Below are 10,562 nucleotides of genomic sequence, written 5' to 3' on the forward strand. Positions count from 1 at the left end.
TCGTGTAGCCCGGTGCCGAGCTCAAAATGATGCCCCAGAAGTGACGTCACGCCCAGGCTTTTAAAAAAGTGGAAATGGAGGAAAATCCACTTCTTCCCCCAGCAGCTTGCCACTCATTTACTCTGCCACCTCCCCACATATTAACACCTTATTGGTTCCCTGTGGTATCAATAAAACACCTAATTGGCTCTTGGAACAATCAGTCTCATTGGTCAGTTTTGAGTTAAGAAAATCCAGTTTTTTGTAACACAATGCAGTTGTTTTTATTTTCTCGCTATTTGTCTATAGCTTTTAATAAAATAGAGCTATTTTGATGTGGTTTGTTTCATTGCATTCTGCATTAAATTCTGCATCAGATGGTATATAACATGATGGTATTATTAGAAAATACTAAGGTTTTCACCATTTTGGCCACTAGGGTCAAGTTCAGGTTGTTGCCCTCCTAAAGCTTGTTGCCCAGTGCAGTTGCTACCCCCTGCACCCCCTTAGCTATATCACTGACTGACAGCCCAATCCTGAGCTGCCCAGAGCTGCGGGACCTGGTGGCTCCACGGAGGGCTCCCGCCGGATCCAGCACCTCCCACACTACTGCGGGAGGCTCCTTGGGAGACGGGGACGTTTGTCCCCTTCCCTTGAGTAAGGGAAGCAGCCCCGCAATGGGGCTGCTCACTTTAGCGGCGTCTGTTTGGTCGCCGCTAAAGTGAAGGTGCTCGTGTAGGGCGAGCAGCTCTGCCCGAGCACCCTAGATCCTGCGGAGCTCGGCTCTGTGGATCCGCCTCTCCCCCATGCCCACGGCCACGCCTCCCCTCTCCCCGGAACACCTCCCTCCATGCCCCCGGACACGCCCATCTCCCGTTCCACAGCCTGGCGGTCCCAGAGACCGCTGAGCCGCGGAACCTGGGCGCCCACTGTGCGCTGGCTCAGCACCAGCCAGACCTGAGCCAGCTCCAGCGGGAGCCCAGCAGTAAGCCCTGCAAATGTGCCTTGTGGCACGTTTGTGACTGTGGTCCGCACCGCTCCGGGCCCTGAGTGTCTACATTTTTTTCACAGTAGTGACAAAGAAGCCTAGATATCTTTGCAAAGGGGAAGGATGAGGCCTCGGGACAAAAATTTGTCTCCAGTCTGTCTTTCAGATGTCTTGCAAAAGCAGCCCATATAGATGGCTTCTCATTTGTTACCAAGGAGACTTGAAAAAATGTGAATGACTGAATGACCCAAACCAACCATGGGGCAAAAAAGCTCCATCTAGCCCAGATGGCTGCCACAGTGCAGGCTGGATCCTAACCCCCAGCCCAACAAGCATTACAAGGGCTGCCCGTATTTACACCCATGAAACTGTGGATGCAGATCTGAGTAGCCCCACTGAACTGGCTGGTGCATAATACAGAGTAAGGGGAATAAAACTACCTTACTCTGATTTGTGTCCCAGCCCACACCTGCCTTGCACTGGATTCAGTGCAGGCCATTTGGCCTGCCTGTTCCAGTGCAAGTTAGGGGATTGCGCCCTTAAAAGAGTTAAGTTAGGGAATCTCAGATCTCTGCACAATACACCCATTTGGAGATGGAAACTAAATATCCCACAATGCTGATTACAGTTAAAAGCTCTGGGGGACTTAAGTAATTGTGCTCTTATTTTCTAAATGGGTCTGCATTCTGTTACCAGCATGACCTCAGCTGAATGTAACTTGCAGCTTAAATGAAATGGTCAGAGAAGATTCAAAGTGAAATGGGGAACAAGCTGATTTTTTTTTTTTTCCTGGAATGCATCAGTGGTTTGATTGCAGACATAGCAGAGGACTTCTCAGCAGTGAAAAGGAAAATATGTCTATCTCATGGGAGAATTAGGTAAATTTGAGTTATTTGAGGAAGTGCACTGGTAGGCAAAGGATTTTTCCATCCAGATGGTCTTGAGGAACACCTAGTTTTAAAATTATAATGGGGATAGAGATTGGGACAATGCAATTGTTCCACAAATCTCTCTCCCTGTCCCCAAAGCCGAACTAACTGCAAAGGAGCAAGCAGATTTCAAAAGATCTTTCTCGCTCCAGTCTTGCCTCTTATCTCTCTTCAGAGGCAGGAATAAAAATGTGACTTTGCTACCTAAAAGGGAGAGAGAGAGAAAGAGCAAAACAAACTGAAGAGAAGTGAACTTGAACTTAAACTTGTATTTAAAATGTTCCAGTGAGCAAGGTGATGGACTTGCTGAGTCACAGCTCAAGCAGTTTCAATCCCAGGTATCTTCAGTTTCAGGATCTTAAGCAGTATGGTCTGCCTGAGACCCCTTCAAGGCACTGGTGTTGGAGGGGGGGGACCTGCTTTGCATGCAAAGGGTTTCATGTTTAATCCCTGTTATGGCCAGGCAGAGGTAAGAAAAGACCACCTATTGAAAACCCAATGAAGACACTCTAGGACACCATGTAGATTGCCTCCCAGGCTCACCCCTCAGCCTTTAGAAATCAGGGAGTGAGCTGAGAATGAGGAAGTGATGGTGGCTATTGCTGCAGGGCCAAATAGAGGAGGAGGATGGGGAAGGTGTGTGTGTGTGTGTGTGTGTGTGTGTGTGCCTGCCTGCATGTACAAAATAACGGGGAGCAACAAGAGGAATGAAGAGGTCCCACCTTTTGGGGATTGGAGCATATCTTCCTGCTTGGAGTTCTTGTGAAATGAGTAACTGAATAAGCAAAAAACTGGCCATATGGAATACTATATGAGCAATATTGACCTGTTATTACCATATAAAGTTGACCTGGTGCTTTGCATTTGACATGCAATTTTGCTTCAGGGTAACTATTTGAAAGGAATCCTGAATTTTGGAATTTGGACTCAGTGCAGCCACTGGGTTTGCACATACTGCTGCCAAGTTGCTCCAGGTGAACAGGTGCTGTTCTCCATTCTGTGACCTATGGGTCAAAAGGTCCTATATGGTCCATGAAGAAATGCTTTTATAACCTGGAAAGCTGACTGATGTGGTGGTGGAGGGGAAACCTATAAGAAATTGTTAATATGTCCTTCAGTGTCATCTTCTTTTGGATGCAGTCCTCTGAATAAAAGTGATCAGGTACGATTTGTAATATTTGATGCCCACTTGCTTGTTGCTCTTTCATTTGGTGCTGAGTTGGGCAGACCTGTGCCCCCAGCATCAACTAGTGGGGGGGACGGGACACCTGCATACAGCTCTGTCTGGCCTGTCTTTAACAGCAGCTTAGTGAGCATAAATCTGAAGCTTTTCTGAAGTGGGCTGAAGCTTTTCACAGAATGAAGATAAACATCAGCCCTATTTGCATTAATGAAAGGGTATTCACTAAAGGGTATTCACTTGAGGGGGAGAGGAGGAGCAGAATCACACCTGTTAGCACAAGAAGAGCCCCACTGGATCAGACTGGATCCTTTAAACTGAATTAGACCGGATCCTATTAGACAGATTTATGGAGGAAAAGTCCATCACAGGTTACAAGTCATGATGACTAGATGCAACTTCCAGGTTTTAGCAGTAGCTTTATCTCTGAATGCCAGATGCAAGGGCTGACTATAAGATCCAGGAATCATGCCCTGAGTGCTCCCTGAGGCATCTGGTGGGCCACTATGAGAGACAGGAAGTTGGACTAGATAGTCATCATGACTTGTAACCAGTGATGAACTTTTCCTCCAGAAATCTGTCCAATCCCCTTTTAAAGGCATCTAGGCCAGGCGCCACCACTATATCCTGTGGCAAGGAGTTGCTGAGTAGAGCATGCAAACAAGACCATGTGCACATACAGCAGTATGCATGAGGCTCTGTACATAGAGTTGGGTTTCCCAATCCTGCAGAAGAGCATGCATGGTGTGTGCAGTTCAAAGTGGGCAGAGCCCCAGCCAGACCTTCTGCTAGATGTACAGGAACCAGATTCAATGGGTATGATTCCAGTCCTTTCCTTTCCATTGACCAGGAACATTTTTTAAAATATCTGAAATGTGTATCCTGTCTTTCTATACGTAAGTACCCCCAAGGCAGTTTCCAGGGTTTAAAAGCAGACAATCAGTCATGTCTAACATCAGGATTCTATGTGCCATTGCAATCCTGTACACCAGTTAATCCCACAACTAACTAACATCTCATTCATGTCAGTGGTGCTTATTTGTTTATTTTTGTAATTTATATACTACCTTTCCAATGTGGGCGCTCAAAGTTGCTTACTATAAAAAGCAAGGTAAAACACAGCACAGTAGAATGCCAGAACCCATTTCAAAAACATAAAGCAAATGACTAACCCTGCAGCCCTAGGCATATCTATTCAGAACTAAGCCCCATTGAGTTTAATGGGTCTTACTTCCAGGTAAGTTTCACAACAGCCAAATTTCAGAAGGATAAGAAACACATTCTTAATATTAACAATAATTGTTTGCTAAGAGGATGGTATGCAAAAATCTTGGCTATAGTATCAATGGACAAGTTCTTGACTCAGCTGCAGAGTAATTAGATAATTCTGCAGGAAAAAAAATGTTTTCCTTTTTTGATATAGTGTCAATGGATGCGGTGAAAAAAAATGTGTCAAATGTCATTGAAATTCTCTCCTGTGCTTTCTTTGTAGGACTTAACCTACATCCAGAGTGTTCCACTGAAATGAATGGGTCTTAACCCATTTTTTGCCAGGCCCACAGGTGTATACATTTGGTCCCTGTTGCTTATATGCAAGGTTGGGCAGAAATGGCTTAGTGCCTTGTCTCATTGATTTCAACGGTCCTTGAGGATGACTGATGTATCTGGATTGAGGCCAATGTGTTCTATTGCTTAGGTAATGAATGTCTGACTCTTATCTGTCTCTTGCTATTCTTGGCATGTATGACCTGTCAGGAGGAAGAAAACAACAACATTGTGGTCTCTATTGTCAGTGTTACAATCTTCTTGTGTCATTTCAGTGTATGTGTTTCTTTTGAATTGTATTTAACCCAAGTAATTTTTTTTAAAGTATTTAAAAATAAGGCAATGACCCAACTTACTGTGACAAGAGATGCTAAAGCTCTCATATTGAATTGCATCCTTTAGGGATTCCCATGACACAAGCCATGAAAGGAGATTATGATGAATACAGTCTCTGAAGTATTTTAAAGCCTGTAGGCAGGCACCAATTTTGAAGATGGAAACAGCAGCTTGAAAAAAGTAAACTGTACAATTGATCTGCTCTTAGGATTGTGCAGAGGAGGTTGGAAGGATGGTTAGGGCTTCAAAGGTCCAGCTCCATCAGCTGGCATTAAAACAGTAAGTCATGCAAAGCACACTTGACTTTGTTTAATTGAAAGAAAAGAATGCATGAATGAAAATTTCATTACCCTTCAGTTCCTGTGATCCTGGAAGGGGGGGGTCCTCTGAAGTTACACGGGAGTCTGTTGCAGACCTTTGTGGTTGCACGATATTCTTTGCAAAAGTGCTCTCCTTGGTAAATATTCAGCAAGGATCCTGCTGAGAGCTTCTTATCCTTCAGGTAAGCTTGGGGAAGGGGCCGACCCCCTGCTGCTCAATGGCTCTCAGCCAATGAGATTTCTCAGCCTGCTGTTTCTTTTGCTGTCACTCACAAAAGTGCTTCTTTTGGTGCACCACAAACTCCCATTATAGTGGGAGCAAAAATTCTCAGGTATGCGAATCCCTGGATGTGAGTGTAGCTCACCACACTTGGAAGGAACCACACATAGAGTCTTGATAGTTCTGCATACTGCATTTTGTTTAGATATGAACATAAGATAAATCCCAGGGTCATTTAACTTCAAGCCAGGGAGAACTTGTCACAATTTATATAGTATAATATTAATCATTGAGCCGCTTGCACGGTGCTGGTTGTCACTCGCAAATGAAGAATCCTGGTCTCTGGCAATTGCACCATGGCTGCAAGAACCCACACTAAGGATGAATGCGACTTAAGTACTGGCAGGTCATCTGGAAGGCTTCACTAGGGTTTGAGTCAACCAGTGTGAGAGCTCATTGCAGCACTGCTATGATGGACTTCCTCCCATACCAGACCATACAGAATAAATTACAATATCCTACACACGCAAGCTAAATGTAGTGGCATCACTAGGGTTGGTGTCAACCCCACTAACTTAACACTCCCATTAACTTTAATAACCATTTATTTATTTAGTTCATTATAACAGTACAGATAACCCAACAAATCAGTAACCAACAAAAAACCAGTGGCCAACTTCATGACACTCGCACAATGGAGAGTCCTAGTATTAGCTCTGATGCATGGAAATGAGAGCTGACTCACACTAACACCTTATTGGTTCCCTGCTGTGTCATAATAACAGCCCATTGGTTCTTGGAACAATCCATCTGATTGGTCAGTATTGAGTCAAGGAAATTCAGTTTGTTACATAAGGCAGTTATGTTTTCCTTTTCTGGCTATTTGGCCATAACTTTTGATAGAATACCGATATTTAAACGCAGTTTGTTTCATTGCATTCTAAATGTCATTCTGCATCAAATCATATACAACATGATGGTATTATTCAGGAATACCAAGATTTCACAATTTTGGCCAGTAGTGGTGTCACTCCCCCCAAGTGTCACACCCTGGTGTGACCCACACACCCCCTACCAATGGAGGAGGCTGGGACATCAGGCTCAACCAGAGCAACAGCACCAGACTTTTCACATCAAGAGCGTGGTGGCTGATTGATTTTCTCTCTGGGAGAGATGATTGCAATTTTATTTACTATATAGCACCTTCCCTATTTCCACAATTCCTTGCAAGGCAGTTGGTGTGCATTCTGGACTGAGAATATAAGCGGGAACAGGCAGCAGTGTTGAGTGGAATGTGGGACTAGGAGACTGTCCTATTGCATACGTTACCATCCTGCAGTCTAGCTGGTGGACTTCTGGATTAAGACAAAATGGATTTCATCCTGCAGAAAATGTGGGAATATTTTTTTTAAATTTTTGTCCAGTGTGTGCCTTCTTGGTTTGCAGTCTGTGCCCTGGAGATGGATTCCACCCCACCCTTAAACAGGTTTTCAAGTTTAGAAAGATGGCAGATTAAGGTGACCTCAGGTCTGCCAAGACTATGGACAAGTGGACTATTCATATGTTAGGAAGACTGTTCATATGCTAATACAGTGGAATGTAGCCTTCCTTATCCTACCAGCCAGGCAATAAAGAGCTCATTAGGAATCCTTCCCAGACCTTCCTGGTTGGGTGCTGTTCAAAAGCTGCCAGAGTGAGAAAACAGGGGAGAGGGGTCAGTAAAAAGGTAAGTACTGGAGTGACTGATGAACGGTTTCCTCCTCCTCTTGTTTGGGAGGCTTTTACTCAACCCAAAAGAACTGCTCTTATAGATTCTGAGGAAATGGAGATGGACATCCAGGTCACAGTGAAGCAGGCCAAGGGGTTCCTCTTCAAAATAAGTTGAGTTTTCTCCTATTCATTGTCTTTCTGCATGGTAACGTATGTAGACCATTAAAGTGTCTAAGGCTGCAATCCTCACTACACTTTCCTGAGAGTAAGCCCCACTGAACAAAATAGACTTCTGAGTAGAACTGGTTAGGATTGTGCCTTAAATGTTTTTAAGGTCTTGTCCTTTCCCTGGTTTGCCCCTGCCTCCTAGAAATGAAAGTGTATCCACCCCTGGTTCCTGACATCTCCAGGTAAGGCAGGAAAAGACCCTTGCCTGAAATTCTAATGCCATACAGACATGCTAAGGCAGCTTGTATGTATCCTTGTGATCTTTGATTTCCTATATTTACAAATACACTAGTTGGGCATCAAGTGGAAGCACATAACCACACATTCCTACAAACATATAGTATCAAGCCTTTAGAGATACACTCTCCCCTTCCCCCCCCCCCCAGCTCAATCTCTGGCCTCTGCTTTGGGTTGTCGTCCCCCACCATGGAAGCCAAGTCTACTTGTTGCTCAAAGCGAAAGGTAAACCTGGACTCTGCTTCAAGATACTGGGGGAAGCCAGATCTGCCAGCTGCTGTGTGGCACATTTGATAAGCTGGGCGGATTTGACATTGGGTCAACTCCCCCCTCATCCTTGGCATGCTACTGATCAGGAACATTGCTGAATGTTAGGGGCTATAAAAACTCAAGAGCTCTGCAGCTCTGATATCTTTTCCCAATCAAATTTTGGTTGTGTCTCCAATGTGTAATTTTTGGACGTGTTTTAATTTGAATCTCTGCATAAACTTGGAGCTGGTTTATGCTTGGAGTAAGCAGGAATTCAAAGTCTGTCTTAGCCTGAGTAACCTGAAAAGAAAAGTAGCATATGGTACTCCTGAAAGCTAGGTGCTTCCTAAGACGGTACAGTCCTAACATAGGACTTCCTGTAACTGCTGATACTAATTTGACTTGGTTGCTACTCTTATTTCCAATGCAAACTATGTAGATTTTGCATTTGAGAAATGGAGGGATAGCGTGACACCATTCTACATTCATAGAGACAGAAAGCCTTAAGCATTAAGTAACAGTTTGTGGTTTCCTGTTTGATTTGGGATCTCCATTTCACCCTGTTACAGGGGTAAAACCACCAAGTTTCTGCATGCAAATGAATGAAGCACATTGCACCTACATTCCCTTTTGGATTGGGGCACCAGTGTGATGAAGAGAAAGTTTAACTAGACTTGTTCCTTTCTGCATGAGGCCTCTGACCTGATCTAGCAGGCTCTTCTTATGTTCTTATGAAATGCTGCTATGCAAAAGAGTGGCTGCAGTCCACCAGATGTACCTGAACACATACAAGATTTCAAATGCATACATACAACAGTGGACTACATTGCAGTACTGTTGGAAACGACCCTCAGCTTTACCCATACCCTGCAATATAGAGCTATGAACAGTGGTCTATACCAGTGTTTCTCAACGTTTGTCCCCTGCTGTATCACGTCACAAGGGCCGCTTATTGGAAGTAACTGCAGATGATGCTATCACCTGTTACTTCCGGATTGGGAGGACAAATCCAACGTGATGAATGTTGCAAGGTGTTGCAAGGTTTAAAAGCAAGACTCAGTAGGCAAGAGTGGTGATTGTGTCCAAGTCTTTATTACGTTCCCATCAACCCGCATCTCAAGGGATTCCTGTCCAAGCTTTGAGTACCCTCTCCAGTCTGAATCTCTCCCTTTTATTACAATTTTGGGTCCCCCTTTTGAGACGTGTAAACTTTTCATTGGCTGGGGGATTGACATCATAACTGGGGCTTTGACATCATAACTGGGGCTTTACATTTCATTGGCTGGAGATAGCCTTAGACATTTGATGGGTGAGTTTCAAGTTACAAGTTGACAAATAAGGCAAATCCATACATTTAAGCATATACAATTTAAAGATTTCAACAACCAGTAGATGGCACTGTAACCTTATTTTTACTCAGAACTGGCCTTTTGGCCCTTATTTTTTGGCATACAAATTGCAAAGACTTCGTTTTTTGTTGCAAGGACTATTTTGCTGACATTAAATTTTCTGTTCTCAGCAAATTCTGTAAGGTTTTTTTCCAACCTTTCTTTAAGCTTTTCAATTTTATGCTTTTATTTTTATGTAACTTGGGGAAGTATAGTGATGTACCTTCAGTGTACCTTCATATACTGTAATACAAAGCAAGCCAAAATTCTCATTATAAAGATTTAAAAGAAATCTTTCTCTTATTCATTTTTTCTAACCCACATTACTTTTATTCTGTCAGCTTTTTAGAACTTTCTCATGACTATTCAGTTATCTCTTGCCAAATGAACATACTGAAACCTTTCTGTATATCAATGTTGCAAACCTATGCGTGTTCTCATCCTGCTCCCATCTTCCTTGACTTTCCATTCTGGGCAGTGGGAGCCCAGAATGGCTCCGAAGGGGAAGGGCCACTTGCGCACCGCCGTGAGGCTCCCTGCAAAACTTTGTGCTTTGCCCCCCCTCTAGCTATGCCACTGGGTCTGGGGATAACTCTGCACACTGGAAGCTCAATTCTAGTACAGTTCAAACCTTAAAAAAAATTCACATTGACACACTACTGGCCAACCCCAATGTCCTCAATGACTCCATTCTGTCTTGTTACTTTTTTTAACTTTTTAAGCAAGGCCAAAAAAAATTGGCATCCAAAATTAATAATGAAATCCCGTATTTATACACGGAATGGTTACTCTAGCATGCTCCCGCTGTGCGTCTACCCGAACAAATCGCTTTTCTCTCTATGGAGTTTCACACCCTGCGTCTGCCAAGCCAGGGCAAGTTACAGTGGGTGGGACTTTTTGAATGACATCCGAACTGACCAATAGTATTTTGCCCATGGATGGTGGGGAGGTGGGTGGATGGTGGATGGTGGGGCGGTGGGTGGATGGCCCATGGATGGTGGGGCGCTTTCCACATGCGTTGCCTCCGACGCATCCTCGGCATCACCTGGCAGGACAAAGTTCCAAACAACACAGTCCTGGAACGTGCTGGAATCCCTAGCATGTATTCACTGCTGAAACAGAGACGCCTGCGTTGGCTCGGTCATGTCATGAGAATGGATGATGGCCAGATCCCAAAGGATCTCCTCTATGGAGAACTCGTGCAAGGAAAGCGCCCTACAGGTAGACCACAGCTGCGATACAAGGACATCTGC

The sequence above is a fragment of the Tiliqua scincoides genome, chromosome 5, assembly GCF_035046505.1.
Source record: "Tiliqua scincoides isolate rTilSci1 chromosome 5, rTilSci1.hap2, whole genome shotgun sequence".
Lineage (NCBI taxonomy): Eukaryota > Metazoa > Chordata > Lepidosauria > Squamata > Scincidae > Tiliqua > Tiliqua scincoides.